Here is a 17,385-nt window from a genome sequence, read left to right as displayed (position 1 = left end):
TAAGAGGGAAGCGGGGCAGAGAGAGAGAGAGAAACACCAATGTGCGGTTGCTGGGGGTTATGGCCTGCAACCTAGGTATGTGCCTTGACTGGGAATCGAACCTGCGATGCCTGATTCGCAGCCCGCGTTCAATCCACTAAGCTACGCCAGCCAGGGCCCAAGTTTCTGAATTTCTAATAAGCTCCCTGCTACTGCCACTGCTGCTGCTGCTTTGTGGAGCTCCTATACATCTGAATGGGAATGGTCCAGAAGAGGAAGAGGTTAAAGGTGCAGAGAGGGCCTAGCCCAGGAGAAGAGAGGGAAGGCCAAGCTCCTCTGGGAGATCAGCCTTGGGTGGGGGGAGGGACACTGTAACTCATTAAGAGGAGGAAGACATGCCTGGGTTTATACCCTGGGTGGTCAGGAAGATTAAAATGTTACAGCCCAGTGGTTTTGACTGTCATAGTTTCCTTACACATGTTTCTTCTTGTTCTATTTTTTTTCTTTTTTGCACTCTGGCACCTCAGACCAATCTCCTTCATAATGGTGTCACCCCTTTTTGTGAAGGATAAGATCGTGATACCTGAGGGTTGGCAGGAACCCTGGTAGGTCATTTAGTCCTTACAGGTGCCACGTTACAGATGAGGCCAGAGGGTCATCTCATCACATCAGGGCAGAGTGAGATGGCTTATAAGGTTAGTGATTCCCCAAGTGACTTTTATGGAGGCCTTCGTGCTCCTCCTTTGCAAGGTCAGGACTAGCCTGAGTCGCTATGGTGGGGCTGAGCCCACAGAGGAGGATTATGCTGGGTTGGCTGCTGGAATTGGGAGGTTAAAAGGAGGCTGGGAGAGAGAGGTAGGCCCAAGTGGCTGATTGTCATAGGAGTACTTGAGATCATTGTCACAGTATGTGGAGGTACATGGCCAGATCTGAATGAAAACACATGGCTGTGTAGCGCAAGAATAGGAACCGAGACCCATGCACGATGAGGGAGAACCTGCAGAGGATATGATAAACGATGAACCACTTCTCATAAACACCTGAGGAGTATCTTTTTTCGTATTTCTGGTACTTCTTGGGGCAAATATCCTGGCAGTTGGTTATCATTTACTGAGCATCTGCTTAGCACATATTAGCCATTTTATGTGTCTTATCTCAATCTATCTTTACAACAATCCTATGCCCTGGATATTATTATTTTTTCCATTTCACAGATGAGAAAACTTTGGCTTACAGAGGTTAAGGAACTTGTCTCAAGTCACATTCTTTAAAGTGACAGAACTAGTATTTAACCTCAAGCAATCTGGCTCAGACCCCATGCTCATAACAATTGTGGTAACTGCTCTCTCTGTATGACAGCTAGTAAGGCCAGTACTGCTGGGTGACAATTCTTAGGTCTCTAGCATTTCTGCATGTCTTTCTAGCAGAGTCACTAACTGCCTTTGTTCTAGACTATGTTTTCAGGGATGTTAGTATAGCAGTCTTGTAAGATAGACATAGTATCTCTATTCAGAAAAGGGGCAGGCTTTGTTTAATGCCTAATATGAAAGATTTGAGCTCCTTGTATTCAAGGATCCATGACTGTATCCCAACCTGCTGCATATGATGGTGTCATCCAGCCCTCTTTGCACTGCCCGACAGTAACTGGGCCTTGGAGAACCAACAAATGCTCCAGCTAGTATACTGCTGTGAAAAATACATTACCTTTCGTCTCTGACCCAGAAGTTTCATGTCTTCTACCATGAACTCAATGAAGATGATCTCATGGCTCCTAGGGAAAAGTAAAGAAAGGTTTCATTCAAATGAGTGAAACCCTTGGGCTTATTGCCCAAATAGCTTGTCTAGCCAGCTGTTTTCTTTCAGATTTTGTAACGGGTACTAGGAAATTCCACCTAGATCTTAACTTCAGAATTGAAAGTATTATCAGCTAAAGGCTCTCATCTGAGTCTTTCTCCATAAACTGTCAGGCTGAACATTGCTGCCTTCCTCCAAGACGTGTCCCTTTCCCCGGGTCTATGGTGTGGGGCTGAGGTTCGGGGGAGGCGGGGAGGCCACATACAATGTCCTGGTGCCTTTGCTTCAAGGTAGGACGATTGTGAGCTTTGTTCCAGAGCTTCCTGTGGGAGATACCCAAATTTTCTGCCTTTTTTACACTAACCACACAGTTTGACTCCTTCCTGGGCCCAAACCTTCCTTCACTCTCCCTCAGGGTTGATCCTGAGGACTCTTTTCAATAAATTTCCAGCACACAATCTCAGCACACAACTTGTACAGACTCTTTCCTGGGAAACAGACCTAAAGCAGTTCTCTTATAAGTCATGGTATTTAAAAGTAAAGGTTGTACAGAAAATGTGCTTCCAAAGAGTTTGTGTGTTTTGTGTTATAATTTCTGGTATCTGTATGCAAAAAGATGATATGCTGTGTTGGAATGGAAAAATTGGGGATTTGTGCAACCCCTCAAGAATTGATTTGGAGGTGGAAAGTGATAATAAATGCATCATAAACCAGAGAGAGCAGGACAGTGAGCATGAAGGCCAGGGAGGGCGGCATCAGGCCCATGTTGTATTCTGAATGCTACAGAATCCCGCCTTTTGTCTGTGATGTTGTCAGCCTTATTCCGTCTTCTCAAGGTCATACAGCACCCCATCTAGATCTAGACCGTGACTTTCCTGAGGGTTAAAGCTCTGACATGGTTGTTGATTGCTTCTGATTCCCAAACTAAGTGGTGCAGTAAGAATACCCTGACCCTGCCAAATAGGTTTTGTCCTATTGATGAGCAAATCAGGTTTTTATCCTGTTGAGAGGTTTAATGTTCAGACGGTGTTAAAGGGCAGACTATTCCTGATTTACATAAAAGGAAAATCCACACTAAACTATTTTAAAGTTTTATTATTTGAAAGTCTCACATGAAAAATTCACATTTCTTATAAATAAGTGCATTGTGTTTACAAGTTTCACCCTTGTAATTCAACCAATTGAACCAGTTATTTTGAATCCAGAGAATGTTATGCAAAGTTCAGTACTTAATTCAGTCATGTAAACAAATGAGGCAAGCAGAATGCTTCCAAGTGTGCAGCAAATTTAGCATGGCCAGAGCAAATCTCTTACATACTGCAACAATCTGCAAGTTGAGAAAGAAGTCCCAGAGACAGTAAATACTGTTAATATAAACACAAGTAAGTGTTTGGTTTCAACCCTCTCCTAGCTTATTCAATGTATACTATCAATAGAGTTGCACTGTGCTCTAAACAGTTCATATACAGCTTCATACTCACGGTGTCTCACCTTCTTATCCTCAGAGCAAAAATGAGAAAACAAAACGCACGAGTCTGTATGAAGGAACGGCGCAAGTTCCATCCATGGCGATGTTTGAGATGACCTTAAAAAAAGACTTTGGAAATACATTGATAGGGAATTATCTTCCCTAATGAAATAAAAATCTTCCATATTTTTGAAATTAGAGACATACAAAGTTCTTTATTGTTACCTAAAATCATCATTACTGCTCAATGATTTTCTAGTAGAGGGAGCAGAGACAGAAGTTCAGCCAACTGAAATTCAGGTATAAAATCTAATTGTAAGAGAGAGGGCTATGCTAAGCTCAGTATTCTAGACCTCAGAGGTCAAGTCTTATAAGTGGCATGTGTATGTGTGTGTTAATGATCAAAGACTCTTAATAAAACCTAAGATTTCCAAGTTCTCCTAAGGGAAGAAATGTGCATGAAATGTACATACAACACAATGGCCAGCACACGAGAAGGCCTGAATACATGTCAGTCCATGGCTGTGGAGAGATGCAGGCATTCCCCGTCAGTCTGGACTCCTAGAATGGATTGCAGCTCTGGAAAATTCTAAGCAGAGTTCTTTAATATTCCAATACTCTTAGAGTCAATAGCTTTTACTGATAGGTACTTTAGAAACTTACTAAAGGAATTTTTTTTGGCTGTTCAGGGCTGTGCTGGGAGATCAGGTGGGAGTCTTAGAAGCTGAGCAAAGTATCTCTAAAGCAGAAAGATTAAAAACAATATGGGACAACATGGAGGAGAAAGTGTGTGGGCTTCTGCCCTATGCAGGCATAGAGTAAGACAGTGGTCATGAATCAGATTCAAACAAGTTTACTTGTCGGCTAGATTTTGATGTTTTTATGGTGCATTCTGATACTGAAATTTGGAAAAGAGTATCCTGGGTTAAGGAATGAGCCCAGTTCATTCACTTCTGATGGGCCTTTCATTCCGTGTTTACCAGTGGAAACAATAGAGATCTCAAATGTGATAAGACTAAACCTCCTGAGAAGATCTGAAAAGGTGCCTCTTTATGGAGCAGGTAGTGTAAGTTCCATTGTCTTAACTGTGTAGGCAGAAGATACCATTGAGATACAGTTTTTTTTTTCACTGTTGCCAGATAGGACCACATTAATATCCTGCAATCTCAGTAAGTCATTCTTTTTGTGGATTAAGGGAAAGGTGACTTTCATTTCCTTTCTCAGTCTATTGTGAAATCTCCATTTCTTCCTACCAGAGACAGCAAAGGTGATTAAATCATCATCTATAAAGAGTGACATTGTCTTTGGTGATATCATGGGAGTCTGGTGGATGCTGTTGTGGGAGTGGTTGGACTTACCTGATCAAGAAAAAGTAATTTTAGGTTGCTGACCTTTGGATGGCTTTCTGTGCCTAAAGGAAGCCTAGATTTCTACACTTAAATAAAATAAACTGTCCTAGTTTATACTAGGACATTATATTAGCAAGCATTTCACATGACAAAACTGTCTTCACAAAGTGAAGGAGTTTGTGTGAAGGAGGTTAGTGAGCTACAGGTTTTCCGAAGGGTAGGATGAGATAGAGGAGGAGGATTGACCTGGGCGTCAGGGGAGGCAAATTTCCCCTGTGCTGCTCCGTGGTTTTGGACTCTTTTCCTGCTTGTATCAGCTTCCCCTCTATGGTTCACAGTTTATCCATTTGCAAAACTAAAAGTAGAATAAATTGAATTCTAGAATTATATGAATTTTGTGGACTCTAGCTAAGCATCCTCTTTGACTGACAGATTTAGAAATGCCTTTTTGTATTTATCAAAAGTCTTAAAGAAAGGAATCTTGCTAAGATAGAGGTGATCTTTTTCATTTCTTTTTTTTTATTTGCAACTGGATGGGGAACAAAGTTCTATGTTTTCTTGTGTAGGTATGCAGCTGGTAATGAATTTGAGATTAAAAGTCAGTCTTTTGCATGAAAACTCTCCCTTATAACATTTTATGTACATCTATTCTCTCTTCCAGCCTAGGCCCGACTTTGAATAAACACTGTGCTCTCAGCCAAGAGCAAGTACATCCAGCATTAGTCATAACTGTCTTATTTCACCCACACAGAGGAAGCCCACGCCTTTCTCCTCCATGTTGATCCATACTGTTTTAAATCTTTTTGCTTTAGAGAGATTCTTCCCAGCTTCCAAAACTCCCAAATGATCCCTGAGCACGTCCCAGAATAGCCAGAAAGAATATTTCTTTAACAGATTTCTGCAGTACCTATCTCTAAAAAAATATTGACTCCAAGAGCAAGCAGGTATCAAATAGCTCTGCTTGGATTTTCCTGTAGCTGTAGCCCAAGCCTGGCTGTCATCAATCCACCCCAGGCATCGGACAGCCTGGCAACATCTCCATCTACCTACAGTTGTGGGCTGACATGCGTTGAGACCTTTTCATGTTCTGGTCATTGTATTAGGCATTTCATGTACATTTCATTGCTTAGCTCCCATAACAACATGGTGAATTAGGTGATATTATCACCTCCATTTTCTAGAAAGTTTAGGTAACTTTCCCAAAGCACTGGAGCGTTTGCCTCTGGTTGCAGATGCTGTGGGCTTGTCTACTTGATGCATGGCCATTTGTATTGAGGATCAATGAGGTAAGAGTATCCCAAAGTTTTTAGCCTAGAAGTAGGCCATGAACACACTGGGGTGCGTGTTTCATTCAGTCTCAGTCAAAGTCACAAGAACACCCAGGGTGAAACTCAAGCTGAGCAAAAAAAGATGAAAGAAAGTAGAAGAAATGATTCCAGAAAGGAAAGCAACATGCTCTGGCTTTTTGCTTTTAAAAAACCATCTTTTTGAGGACACTTTTATATTTGCAAGTTACACAGTTGATTGGAGACAAGACTTTTTAAAAAAACTCTTCCTGCCTTGGCCAGGTGGCTCCATTGTTTGGAGCATCAAACTGTACCCCAAAATGCTGCAGGTTCAATCTCCTGTCAGGGAACATACCAGGATCTAGTTGATCCCCAGCTGGGGCACATATGAGATCAATGTTTCTCTCTCACATTGATGTCTCTCTCTCCCTCTTTCTGTCTCTGTCTTCCTCTCTCTCTAAAATCAATAAACATATTTTGGGGTAAGAATTTTTTTAAAAAATAAAGTCTTTGTAATGAGAAAACTGTAACACAAATGTATTCAAGACTAAGAAGGCAAACCTTCCATGCCCTGTTTAGTCTCCCTCATACTTGTTTGCAAAACAAGCTTCAGTCTGCACATAGCTAATTTGAGCAGCCAGTTGATTGTCTTAGAAAACATTCAAAACTGAGCTGTTCCAGCTGCTTGTTTATAAAAATTCTGCAAGAATCCTTTTTGTGGATCGCAACTTGCCAGGGGAACATGATGTCAGACATGGTATGAAGAGCAAGAAACCTCAAAAATCAAGAAACCTCAATTATTTTTCAAGTGTTTCTAAGAGATAAAAAGTAGAAATGGAAATTAACATTTACTATTATCTCATTTAATTCTTAAACCATCTTAATAGTATTATCGTCCCCATTCCCCAGTAATAAAAATGTTCAGAGGCCCAAAGAAGAAGACTGACCTTCCTCACCCATGGATCCCGGGGTGCAGGCTGCGGCTCAGCCCTGACTCACAGCAGGCCTGGCTCACCCACACCACCAGACTCAGGAGAGTAAAACGTTCTTTAAAACTCAAGTTTGTTGGACACTTGGAAATATCCTTATAAGTTATTGCTTAAATTATTTAGGCACAATAATTCCACTGATTTCACTGAAAACAAAATCTTTTAAATTGCTACATGTGGCTGGATCACAGGAAATCTACTGTTTTTTCTTAGTCCTTGGTAAAAGTAAAATTATAAATCTTGACTATGTGGGAAAGCGTTGATGCCTTGTATACCTGCTTGAAATGTAACATCTTTTTTCACTTTTAAATGGGTTTTTTAATTACATTTATTGGGATGACATTGGTTAACAGACTTATAAACGATTCTATGACACATCATCTGGATAACTGCATCGTGTGTTTACCACCCAAAGTCACATCTTCTGCTGTCTCTGTATGTTTTTTTAGAACAGTTTTAGGGTGACAGCAAAACTGAGCAGCAGGGACAGCAATTTCCCCACAGTCCCTCCATCTACACGTGCACAGCCTCCTCCATTATCAACATCCCATACTGAGTGGTACGTTTGTTATAAAAAATAATGCACCATTATCACCCAAAGTCCATCATTTGCATTGCAGTTCACTCTGGATGTGAGCTCTACGGGTTTGGATGAATGTAAAATGACATATACCCACCATTACAGTATCACACAGAGTGTTTTCACTGCCCTAAAAATCCTGTGTTTGGCCTGTTCACCTCTTCTACTCCACCCACCTCTTACTCTTGGCAACCACAGATCTTTTTACCATCTCCATAGTTTTGCCTTTCCAGGATGTCATATAGCTAGAGTCATGTTTTGTAGCCTTCAAACTGATTTCTTTCACTAGTAGTATGCATTTAAAGTCCCTCCATGGTTCTTCATGGAGCTTGATAGCTCATTTCCTTTTAGTGCTGAATAACATTCCATTATCTGGATGTTCCACAGGTTATTTATCCATTCACCTGCTAAAGGACATCTTGATTGCTTCCTAATTTTGACAATTATGTATGACTTTGCTATAAACACCCATGTGCAGGTTTTTGTGTGGACATAACTTTCAACTCATTTAGGTCAATACCAAAGAGCACAATTGCTGGATCATAGGGTAAGGCTATGCTTAGTTTTGTAAAAAACCACCAAACTGCCTTCCAGAGTGGCTATTTTACATTCCTACCAGCAATGAACAAAAATTTCTGTTGTTCCATATCCTCACCAACATTTGGTAATGGCAGTATTCTGGATTTTGGCCACTCTAGTAGGCATGCAGTGGTGTCTCATAGTTATTTTAATTTGAATTTCCCTGAGGACATAAGATATGGAGCATCTTTTCACATGTTTTTTTGTCAATTGTATATCTTCTTTGTAAGGTGACTACTTAGGTCTTTTGCTCATTTTCCAATCGGGCTGTTTATTTTCCTATTGTTGAGTTTTACCAGTCTTTGTATATTTTGAAAAACAATTCTTTACCAGATGTGTCTTTTGTAAATATTTTCTCTCTGTCTGTGGCTTGTCTTCTCATTCTCCTGACAGTGTCTGTCACAGAGCAGAAGTTTTCAGTTTTAATGAAAGCCAGGTTATCAATTATTTCTTTCATGGATCATGGCTTTGGAGTGGTATCTAAAAAGTTCAGAAATTTTTTCAAGAACAAAATATATATTTGTGATAGTCAATTTATTTATTCAGCAATCCATAAGAAGATTAGATTCAGAAATCATAATTTAAAAAATTTTCAGGCCTTTATAATACATTGGTTTTGATTTTGATAAGGCATTAGATATGAATTTAGTGGAAACTGAATATTTATAACCCCTCTTTTGTGAGTGTCAGAAAATTGGCAGCAATGCCTCTGAATTCATTAGCTTTTCTGAGTCAGAAGACAATGGTGCCTGAATTACCTAGCAAGTAATCATACAAAGATGTGGAGTTAAGTATCATACTTCACCAAGCCAAACTAGCAGCAGTAGGAAGTCCAGACAACAACTTTGAGTGTCTCACAGAGTTGGAATGTTTCTTGCCGTGGATATTTAAACATGTAATAGGCTCATGGTCCTAGTGTCTGTCATACAGAAAGGTCCCTCACTCTGCTTCCAGTGGTTACACTGCAAAAGCTGCAGGGAATGAGTCGGACTCAGGGACAGGAAGCCACAGAAAGCTTCTCAACAGCACAGTCCTCTGAAGCAGAGAAAGCTGTGCCTGCCCCCAGGGACCTGTCTGTCAAGTTTTACTGTCTCCCCTCCACTGACCGCTGTCACTATTTGAGAGAACACTTCGTAACTTGAGAACAGAGTCTTTAGGAAAATACAACAAAATGGGGCCAACAAACTAAATCCTTAAGGTTATGAAATATTAATGTGACAGGAATTTCTGTAATAAAAAACAATTTAATATTCCTTGCATTACATAAGCCAGACTTTTACATAAATAACTCCTAGATCCAGGCCTCCCCTCCCCACCCCTTTGTTGGAAAAATGCCCTGAATTCTTTTCTACGAACTCAGTATAATTATATAGATCATGGGTGAAATACATTTTTAAGATAAGTTGCAGCTTAGTTGGTCAAACTGTTTCAAAAGAAAAAAAATGGTGATTTGAAAGAGTTCCACATGGGATACCTCCAAGGTGTTACTTCTCACTTATCAAAGAAATGCAGCTGCAAACATCTTACCTAAAGGAAGCCATGGTCCTTTGCCTAAGGGAGGGACACGTTTTCCTCCTTTAGAACAAAAATTTCCCTGTGAGATTAAATCATTGATTCAAAGTTGGGAAGACTTAGATTGTCCAAGTGTCAGTTAAGATTCTTTTGACTGCAAATCTGACTTAAAATGGCTTAAATAAAGAAAGGTATTTCCTCAACTGGAGGTCTGAGAGGGGATGGCTTCAAGGTCACGTCCTGCAGTGTTTGTGTCTTTGTAGCCCTTCTCTCCCTCTGGCATTGCCCTCAGCTGGCTTCACTCATTGGGGGCAGAGATGGGTGGAGTAGCCCCAGGCCTTGTGCCCACATATACCACAGCATTCTGTGAAAGAGGCTTGTGGAACCTCTAGTACCAAGTAGATCTCCCACAATGGGAATGTCATGCACTAACTGGCTTCAGCCTGAATTCTTTGAACCAACCTTTGTAAAAAGGAGCCTAAAATTACCTTGATTGAGCTAAAATAATCCAGATCCCACCTTTGGTGCAGAGGATGGGGTTAATCTCCCCTCTACCTGTATCCTACACAATGGGTGAGGAGTATTGGAGAGAATTTCTCAAAGCCCACATATATTTGTGAAATATAAGTCAAAATTTCACACATTACAACAAAGACCTAAGAACATTTTGTGTTTTGTGGGGAAGGGGATTTGAAAGCTTTTTCATAAAAACTGAGTCCAGGAAAAGTAAAGCCAGTGTTATCAGCAACTTTAGGCTATAGGCATAGATAAAAATGTATGTGTTCAAAAAAATGAAACTAGACCACCAATATATCAGGCTGAGAAGCCCCCAAAACCCCACTAACAGGGCTGGCGGAAGGAGCAGGGCCGGTGGAAGGAGCAGGGCCATTCAGAGTTACGTTGTGTATCTAAAAAATTGACTAGTGTTTTAGTAATGCCAAGAGCTGTGCCTGCCACTAGATAGGGCCAGGAGATGGGCTTGACTTTGACTCCTGAGGTAGCTAGAGGGGCTTACTGTGCCTGCCAGAGAGGCTTGGAGGCAGTTCCTACCATCACTGGGCTACACTTGCCCGGGCCTAGCAACTGTAATAGGAGAAAAAAGATGCCAGAGTACTAGCAGAGCTAGTGGATTGTGGGAGGAATCAGAAATAGGGTTAGGGAGGAAGATCTGCACTGGGACTTAAACCCAAGCATGGGGCAGCCATGCCTTCTTGGCCATTCAGTCTGAAAGGATGCCGAAGGACACCCCACTGGCCCACTATGAGGAGAGACCATTCGGTTTTGGATTAAGAGGAGGGGCTAAGCTGAGCATGGACAACTGGAAGAAGCCAAAATGTTAAAGTGGGAATCTGCCCAGCTAAGCTACAGATTCTATTTCTTTTCCTGAGAGACAGCACCTCTGACTGGCCTGCTTTGGGAAGGGGAGGCAGGACTGTGTGTGTTTGCGGGTGTTTATTTTTAAGGGACTTTGGGATTTAAACACAGGATTCCACTATTATTCCGAACCTATATAACTTTAGAATAAATAGTTTCTTTCCTTTTCATAAGACTCTGGCATTAGACACGATAGTTTTTTATGGCAGTGGGCAATAGAACCCAGAGGGGTTTCTGTTACACCAACTTACACCATACCCAAGAATAAACTAAAAATGAATAATAAATATGAGTCATGAAACCATAAAAATCCTAGAGGAAAACATAGGCAGTAAAATCTCAAACCTCTCTTATAGAAATATTTTTGCTGGTATGTTTCCTCAGGCAAAGAAAACAAAAGAAAAAATAAACAAATGGGACTATATCAAATTAAAAAGCTTCTGCACAGCCACTGAAACCATCAACAAAACAAAAAGAAAACCCACTGAATGGGAAAACTTATTTGCCAGTGACATATCTGATAAGGGATTAATATCCCAAATACATAAAGAACATACACAACTCAACACCAGGAAGACAAACAAATCCAATTAAAAATGGGCAAAGGACCTGAACAGGCACTTCTCCAAGGAGGACATACAGAGGGCCCAGAGACATGAAAAGATGCTCAACATCACTAGCCATCAGAGAGATGCAAATTAAAACCACAATGAGATACCACTTCACACCTGTCAGAATGGCCATCATAAACAAATCAACAAACAAGTGTTGGTGAGGAAGTGGAAAAAAGGAAACCTTAGTGAACTGCTGGTAGGAATGCAGACTAGTGCAGCCACTGTGGAAAGCAGTATGGAGTTACTTCACAAACTTAAAAAAAAACAAAACCCACAAAACTGCTTTGTGATGCAGTGATTCAACTTCTGGGAATATATCCTAAAAATTCTGAGACACAAATTCAAAAGGATATGTACACTCCTATGTTAGTAGAAGCATAATTTATAAGAGCCAAGATCTGGAAACAGCCCAAATGTCCATCGGTAGATAAGTGGATAAAAAAGTTGTGATAGAACTTCCAGCCAAGATGGAGGCATAGATAGACACACTGTGCCTCCTCACACAACCAAGATAGGGACAACAACAATTTAGAAATAGAATAACAACCAGAACTGAGAGAAAATTGAACTGTATGGAAGTCGGACAACCAAGGAGTTAAAGTAGACACATTCATCAAGACCAGTAGGAGGGTCAGAGTTGGGCAGCTGGGCAGAGAGAGGTCGAGGAACAATGAGCAGTGGGACCGGCATAAGGCATCCCGGGTATGCAAGACCACAGTGGGTGGAGCCTGGGCATGCAAGCTGTGGCTGGCAGACCCCAGCTGAGGAGTGGCAACCAGCAGACCCAGTGAGGCAGCAGTTGTGAAGCAAGGCACTGCGTACAAGGTGGCTGGCTGACTGAGTAGTTCCAGGATCCCAGTGCTGGGAAATAGAGCCTTAGGGCACTGATTGAAAACACCTGTGGGGGTTGAGGTGCAGGGAGAGACTCCTAGTCCCACAGGAGAGTTCCTTGGGAAGACCCACTGGGTGCACAAGCCCACCCACATGGGAATTAGCACCAGAGGGGCCCAGTTTGCTTGGGGGAAGTGGTGGAAGGGACTGAAGTCCGACAGAGAGCAGAGTAAGCACCATTGTTCCCTCTTGGACCCCTCCCCCACATACAGCATCACAACCCAGTGACTGGGTTTCCCACGCCCTGGTGAACACCTAAGTCTCTGCCCCTCACTATGTAATAGGCACATCAAGACAAAAGAAATGGCCCAAATGAAAGAACAGATCAAAGCTCCAGAAAAAATACAACTAAGCAACAAGAGATATAGCCAACCTATCAGATGCACAGTTCAAGGTACTGGTGGTCAGGATGCTCACAGAATTGGTTGATTTTGGACACAAATTAAATGAAAAAATGAAGGCTATAATAAGTGAAATAAAGAAAAATACACAGGGAACCCACAGTAATGGAAAGAAAGCTGGGTCTCACATCAATGGAGTGGACCAGAAGGAAGAAAACAGCATACAATGAGAAAAGAATGAAGAAACAAGAATTCAAAAAAATGAGGAGAGGCTTAGGAACCTCCAGAACATCTTCAAATGTTCCAACATCCGAATTATAGGGGTACCAGAAGGGGAAGAGGAAGAGCAACAAGTGGAAAAGTTATTTGAACAAATAATAAAGGAGAACTTCCCCATTCTGGCAAAGGAAATACACTTCCAGGAAGTCCAGGAAGCTCAGAGAGTCCCAAAGAAGTTGGACCCAAGGAAGAACACACCAAGCCACATCATAATTACATTAGCCAAGGTAAAAATGAAGGAGAGAATCCTAGAAGCAGCAAGAGAAAAGGAGAGAGTTACCTACAAAGGAGTACACATCATACTGTCAGCTGATTTCTCCAAAAAGACCTTATAGGCAAGAAAGGGCTGGAAAAAAGTATTCCAAGTCATGAAAGGCAAGGACCTACATCCAAGATTGCTCTATCCAGCAAAGCTTTCATTTAGAATGGAAGGGCAGATAAAGTGCTTCTCAGATAAGGTCAAGTTAAAGAAGTTCATCATCACCAAGCCCTTATTTTATGAAATGTTAAAGGGATTTATCTAAGAAAAAGAAGATAAGATAAAGAAGATAAAAAACATGTATAGTAAAATGACAGCAAACTCAGTCATTAACAACCACACCTAAAGCAAAACCAAAACAAACTAAGCAAACAACTACAACAGGAACAGAAACACAGAAATGGAGATTGCATGGAGGGTTATCAACAGGGGAATGTGAGGAGGAGAGAGCAGGAAAAGGTACAAAGAATAAGTAGCATAAATGGTAGGTAGAAAATAGGGGGAAGGTAAGAATAGTACGGGAAATGTAGAAGCTAAAGAACTTATAAGTATGACACATGAACATGAACTAAAAGGGGGGAATGTGTGTGGGAGAGGGTGTGAAGGGTGGAGGGGAATGAAGGGAGGTAATGGGACAACTGTAATAGCATAATCAATAAAATATATTAAAAAAAGAAATTAGGAAAAAAGTTGTGATAGATTTACACAATAGAATTCTATGCTGCCTTAAAAAAGAAGCAACTCCTACCTTTTGTGACAGCTTGTATGGACCTGGAAATTATTATGTTAAGCAAAATAAGCCAGTCAGAGAAAAACAAGTACCATATAATCTCACTCAAATGTGGAATCTAACAAACAGAATAAACTGATGAACAAAATAGAAACAGAGGCATGGGCACATGGAACAGACTGATAGCTGTCAGAAGGGAGGGGGAAGGGGGACTGGATAAAAGACAGAGATTAGACAAAGAACATATATGCACAATCCATAGACACAGACGACAGTGTGGTGATGGCCAAAGGACAGGGGGAGTGGCCACTGTGTGGAGGTGGGCAAGACGGGGGTGGGGGGTAAGGAAATGGGGCATCTGCAATAGTGTCAATAATAAAAATAAAGTTAAAAAAATAAAAATATGTCCAGTGAAATTTTTAAAAAGAATGTATGTGTTCTGCTTCTCTTGTGCTACCTTTTTATTCTTGGACTGTGATAACACCCTCTCCTACCCTATGAACCACCCCTTTGTGCCTTGCAACTCCTCTGGGCCCTCCCATCCTTCCTTCCACTGCAGCCACTGCTGGAGTGACCTGCTCCACACAGGTGCTGACCAGCTTGGAGCAAGTGAACCCTGCCAGCTCCTTGCCACAGGCCCACTGTGTATGCCTCTTGCTTCTTCCCTTGGGGTTCCTTTCTGGGCACCTTTGGAAACCTGCTGGGCAATGCAGGGAAGTCAATTCCCATGCACCATGGTTGAGCAGTAGGGAATGGGAGCCAAGCGCCACTGCTTCCTTGTCTGTCCTCTGGGCAGACAGTTCAGAGCACATTTCATGAAGACCCCCTCAAAAAGTCCAAAGGGTTAAGCCCTATAGATGTCTTGTATCACTTTCCCTCCTTCCCATTTTCATTTGCCTGCCCTTCACTTATGCTCCCTGGGGACACTAAAACTCGATAGCAATGAATGAATGAATGATCCATCTATATAAATATATAGAATGGGGCAAAAGTAGGTTTACAATTGTTCACATGGAAAATGATACAATAATTAAATAATAATACAAGAATAAATTCTATGTTTTGCATACTCACAACTGAAAACCTACTTTTGCTCCACCCTGTATTCTTAATACAGAAAGAACAGTTATTTACTAGCTTATCTTCCAGTAAGCTTGCATGCATTTTTGTTCAACTAATTATTTAGTGACTTTATTTACATATTTATAAAACTGAGTGATGCATAGGTTTTAATGTTGTGGTAAACTATTTCCTGAATACCCTTGAAATCTGGCAGAAAGCATTGGCAAAGTTTGAGCTGTTGAAATTACAGGTCCAGGAAACACTCATTCTATTTCATCTGTATGGAAAAAAATTGTGAGCAGAATTTCCCTTTATTTATAATTCATTTGTGGTTATTCCTTGGGAGCCTTATAAGCAACTCATTAGTTTCCAAAGCCTCTCTCAAGTTTAAAATTTTGAGTGAGGAAAGAAAGCATCTAGGCACATGAAAAAAAGCTCCTTATCTTGCGGAGTCATTAATGGTATCAAAACAGTGCCTGAAGTCTGCTTTGTTAGAGAAACAGTCATGAGCCGTAATGATGTCAAACTTCAGCCTTGTTAGTCAGATCTTGGTGTTTCTCACTCTTGAGTCTTAGGAAACATGAGTTTGTAAGTACATGAAGGGGGTAATGATTCATTGTTGCTATTTCTATCATTCAAAACAGAAAACTGCTAACATTTAGCATCTCACTAGATACTTTATTTTCCTGTTTGATAAATTAACTAATAGGAGTGAAACAGTAATCAGGAGTGTCTCTATGGAGACATGAGATCTTCTAGCAGTGATGGGGAGGGGCCTTTAACAGGAAGATTGTCCTCTGCAGAAGCACCTCCAGGGGTCTTGGTGGATAGTCAGTCTCCTTTGATGAGCGGCACCTTGTGAAAGGTTACCACTTGCTGGGTCCTCTCAGGCTACGATGTTTTCTGGTCATCATCACCTGTACTAAGTTGGGATGGCAACTTAGGACATAGCATGAGAGTGTAGAAAAGCAAGCTTTAGGAGGGGACTGGAAGAAATTCTAGGGGTCAATGTTTTATAAACTAAAAAGAAAAATGTTTGCTATGACAAAGCAAAGTAGCAGGAGATACCCTCTCTACAATCAAATGTCAAATAGCATCAAAAAATGGAATTGAAGGGAAAAAACAAAAGGAAAGTCCAGTGTATTCTATGTATTAACTTCTTAATCCCCAAATCTTGCAACTTGACTTTGTCTCCTTCCAGCAGCACAGTTGTTGATTTGTGGGGGGGAAGCCAAAATCCACAGAAAATTCTGAAATCCTTATTTACACATGAAAATCATATACTCATATAATCTATTAACATCCACATAATGAAAAATATCTCTAATCAACTTCTTTTGGCACTGTAGTTTTGCCTGTCTTTTTCTGAAATAAACACGGCAGTCATGTGTTTGCAAGCATCCTGTCTTCCTGTTTTCCCTGAACTACCACATTTATTTCACTGGTGCTCCCTTTGCTGTGCACCACCTCTGCCTGCCAGGCCCAGGCAGCCCAGGCGCCACACCACTGCAAGGCACTCGGGATCTCCAGGCCTCAGTTCTCTCATCTATGAAATGGGGACAATAACAATAACGATAATAGCTACTTCATGGGTTACTAAGATTAACAGACATGTAATAGCTCACATTTACTGAACATCTACTGTGTCAGGCATAGTCCTAAGTGCTTTACCTAGATTACCTAGTTTATTCCTCATAACTATAGCATTTGCCTCCAAAACAGAAGCTATTATTATCCCATTTAACACATGGGGGAGAATGACTTTTAGAGCAGTCAGCTAACTTACCCCCAATACACCCAGCTAGTACACGCTGCAGCTGAGATATGAATTCAAGAAATCCAACTCTCAGGCTTTCCCTCATAATCATTATATTCCTATCATGAAACAATATTCCTTAAATTTGTAGCAGAGCTGTTTACACAGCTCTTGCTCAGTAAATGCTTGTTATCTTTTTTCATAAGCGTATCATACTTTTTAGAATTCAACATAGGCAGCAAGCACGGAAGACCATGAAAATGCTGCAGGCTGTTCCAGGCCACTGCCTAGGCCATGATGACACCCTGGCCATGCCTATGGGGCAGCCTCAAGGGGAGCTAACTGCTAGCTCACCTCCCTCTCCCCGAGTCTCTTCGGTCACTGAGAACAGGAGGGCATCTCTGTGCTGCATGCCCGGAATGCCCAGAAATTCAGCTGGAACCTGATGAATGAGGGAGACTATGAATGTCTGGGTAAATGAAACAGCTCTCTTTGATCTTTCCTGCTGCAAGTAGTTTTCTCCATGCTTCTCTTTGAAGTAAG

Source organism: Phyllostomus hastatus, unplaced genomic scaffold (assembly GCF_019186645.2).
Source record: "Phyllostomus hastatus isolate PE091 unplaced genomic scaffold, TTU_PhHast_1.1 phas_contig_80, whole genome shotgun sequence".
NCBI lineage: Eukaryota > Metazoa > Chordata > Mammalia > Chiroptera > Phyllostomidae > Phyllostomus > Phyllostomus hastatus.
The sequence above is the reverse complement of the archived record's forward strand: the minus strand, read 5'-3'. Positions refer to the sequence as shown.